Source organism: Triticum urartu, chromosome 3A (assembly GCF_056163025.1).
Source record: "Triticum urartu cultivar PI428250 chromosome 3A, HENAU_Tu73, whole genome shotgun sequence".
In the NCBI taxonomy this organism is placed as follows: Eukaryota; Viridiplantae; Streptophyta; class Magnoliopsida; order Poales; family Poaceae; genus Triticum; species Triticum urartu.
The window spans coordinates 380,992,487-380,996,323 of record NC_141875.1 but is presented as its reverse complement, the minus strand read 5'-3'; positions in this window follow the sequence as shown (position 1 = coordinate 380,996,323).

Here is a 3,837-nt window from a genome sequence, read left to right as displayed (position 1 = left end):
TTATTGTAGTTGATCCGTGCATGCTATGCCATTGTTCTTGCCATGTCTGTGTTTTGTGTCTTCTTTATGGATGTATGCTTATCTTGCCATGACTTGCACCGTGGTGAGTGCATCGAGCTCGTAAACATGCCTTCGTGAGTCATGTTTCAGCATGTCCCAGTTTTCACTAAGTCTGAAAACTGATTATGTTTTTGCTATGTTCGTCTGCTTGTTAGTATATTTTGTGATCCCTTTTGGCTCAAGGTCACTAAGGGACTTTTGTTAATCTTGTTGAGTAGCTCCATGCCATGTCTTTCTTTTTCATGTTCAGGTCCTGTAGCATGTTGTTTTGATTCTCCGAAGAGGGCTTCATGATCTGAAATTTCAGACAAGTGTTAATTTCACTAAGTCTGAGATCTGTTTTGCATTTGCGTTTTTGCCATGCTTGTTTGAACCTCATAATGGATGAATTGGCCGTACTTCAGTGCTAGACTTTTGTTAAGCATCTTGTGTGCATCCCTGCCCTTCATTTTGTTGTCATGTTTGGGTGCTGTAGCATGTTCATCTCATTGCATTTAGATGCCTACTTGCTGTAAATCGCAGACCGGTGTCATTTTTCAAACGCTTGCCATTTCCAAACCGTAACTCCGATTCCGGCGTTCTTTATATCGTTTTTCAAGCGATTTCATATCATCTTTCCAGTGGCCCCCTTGGAATTCCAAGTTGAGGCCAGGTTCATGCATTTCCTGTCATATCTTGCATTTTGCATCCCGCATCGCATCCCGCATAGCATATCATCATTGCATCATATCGCTTGATCCTTGCACGTGGTTGCTTATGTCCTTGTTGCTTGTTTGTCTTGTTTGGGTAGAGACGGGAGACGAGTTCGCTACCGAGGAGCCCGTTGAGTTTGCTGGTGAGGATCCAGTCAACTCTGACAACTGTGCAGGCAAGATGATCATACCCTCGAAATCCCTACTATCTTTGCTATGCTAGCCTGCTCGCTCTTTTGCTATGCCATTGCTACAATGCCTACCACTTGCTTGCAAGCCTCCCAAATTGCCATGTCAAACCTCTAACCCACCATTGTCCTAGCAAACCGTTGATTGGCTATGTTACCGCTTTGCTCAGCCCCTCTTATAGCGTTGCTAGTTGCAGGTGAAGATTGGAGGCCGTTCCTTGTTGGAACATCTTTTATTTACTTGTTGGGATATCATGATATTATCTTGTTATCTTAATGCATCTATATACTTGGTAAAGGGTGGAAGGCTCGGCCTCTCGCCTAGTGTTTTGTTCCACTCTTGCCGCCCTAGTTTCCGTCATATCGGTGTTATGTTCCCGGATTTTGCGTTCCTTACGCGGTTGGGTTATAATGGGAACCCCTTGATATTTTGCCTTGATTAAAGCTTTTCCAGCAATGCCCAACATTGGTTTTACCATTCGCCACATAGCCTTTTCTTTCCCTTGGGTTCTGCAGACTCAAGGGTCATCTTATTTTAACCCCCCCGGGCCAGTGCTCCTCTGAGTGTTGGTCCAAACCGTCAGCCGCCGGTGGCTACCAGGGGCAACTCTGGGCTGGCCTACCGGAAGTTTGGACAATCTGAGTGTGCCCTGAGAACGAGATATGTGCAGATCCTATCGGGATTTGTCAGCACATTCGGGCGGTGTTGCTGGTCTTGTTTTAACCTTTCCAAGTGTCTTGAGTTACCGAGATACCGAGTCTGATCGGAACGTCTTGGGAGGAGGTCTATTCCTTCGTTGACCGTGAGAGCTTGTCATGGGCTAAGTTGGGACTCCCCTGCAGGGATTGAACTTTCGAAAGCCGTGCCCGCGGTTATGGGCAGATGGGAATTTGTTAATGTCCGGTTGTAGATAACTTGAACCTTAACTTAATTAAAATGAATCAACTAGGTGTGTTACTGTGATGGCCTCTTCTCGGCGGAGTTCGGGAAGTGGACACGGTGTTGGAGTAATGTTTGCGCGGGTTGTTCTCTAGTTTCTCGCTCGTGCTTTGCCTCCTCTTCTCGCCCTCCTTTGCGAATAAGTTAGCCACCATACTTGCTAGTCACTTGCCGTAGCTCCACTCATATTTTACCTTGCCTTACCTATAAGCTTGAATAGTCTTGATCGCGAGGGTGCGAGATTGCTGAGTCCCTGTGGCTCACAGATTACTATATCACCAGATGCAGGGCCTGATGATTTCGCTCCAGGAGACGCGTGTGAGCTCAAGTGGGAGTTCGACGAAGACTCTCAACAATACTATGTTTCCTTTCCCGATGATCAGTAGTGGTGCCTAGTTGGGGGTGATTGGGACCGTTGTCGCATGTTGGGTTCTCTTTTATTTTGGCACCGTAGTCGGGCCTTGAGTGTATGGATGATGCAATGTTATTTATGTATTTGATTGACGTGGCGAGTGTAAGCCAACTATGTTACCTCCCTTTTATTACCATATTACATGGGATGTTGTGAAGATTGCCTAACTTGCGACTTATGCCTTCAATGCGATTATCTCTCTAAGTCGTGCCTCGACACGGGGGAGCTATAGTCGCATCGAGGGTGTTACAAGTTGGTAATCAGAGCCCTCCCCGACCTTAGGAGCCCCATTGCTTGATCGTTTTTAGCGGCCGAGTTGTGTCTAGAAAAATGTTTTGAGTCTTTAGGAATTATATATCGGAGAGATTAGGAATTCTTTTTACTTCCCAGTCTCCTCATCGCTCTGGTAAGGCTTCCTGACGTAGAGTTTTGACTCTTCTCTTCTCAAATTTCACTAAAAAAAATTTTAGGATCACGCGAGTATCTTGGAATCGTTCCGATGGTTTTATGATGAGAACATTGTCTTGGTGCCTCCTGTCAGGGGTTTAGTGGAAGTGTTCCGGGGAGTTGAGCTCTAAGGTGTTGTCATCATAATTTTATCGTTGCAGTTCTGGAATACCTGAGTCTAGTACGCCGACATAAAAAATCTCTTTTATGCAGTTCGTTGGTGAGATAACCTCGACGCCACCCAGTACTGGGGCGGGAGTTTGGGAGTATCGCCATAACTTGTATAACGGAGGCTTTTCGGAGGTTGAGGTAGATGGTTTCCGAAGTTTTCTTGGTTATGTGTTGAAGGATGGATACAGCTGGATGTAGGATTTGCTAGTTTGGGTGAGATATTATGCTTCCCCTGTATCCCCAACACCTGATTGCATAACCAGAAAGGTTCGGGAGTTTCATAGGTGGGAATTCTAGTAGCTCTAGTTCTTCTTCCATGAATATTGGTTTGAGATTGGGATTTCTTACCGATTATTCGCTCTTGATCCATACCTTGTTGATTTATTTCTCTACCTTAATTCGGCGTGGCTTCTCAATTTATGGATATGTGACCATTTCAAGAGGAATGCATTCATTCATTTTGTTCGGATGTGAAGACTATATGTTGCAATTTTCATTCCGTTGGTTTCAGCTTCATTTATCTGTCTTTGTGCTAACGGTGGTCAACCTCTTCAGGATGGCCCCCGCTAAGAGCACCAGTCAGAACCAGAATCAAGATCCGCCACCACCTCCACCTCCTCCGGAGGCATGGCAAGCTGTGATGGCCGCTACCAATGCAAACACACAGTTGATCATGCAAATTCTTCAAGAGCGCAATCAAGGCAGTCAAGGGAATCAAGGCAGCAATCAGAGTCACTTTGCTACACTCAACCAGTTCCTTGCTAACGGGCCAAAGACTTTCAGCAGTGTTGAGGCAACCGATGCTAACGATTGGCTTGTGCATCTGTGCAAGCATTTCGAGTGTAGTAACGCCAGGCCCGAGGACTTTGTCAAGTTCGCTTCCTTCCAACTCAAAGATCAAGCTGCAGAATGGTTCCAGCAGTACAA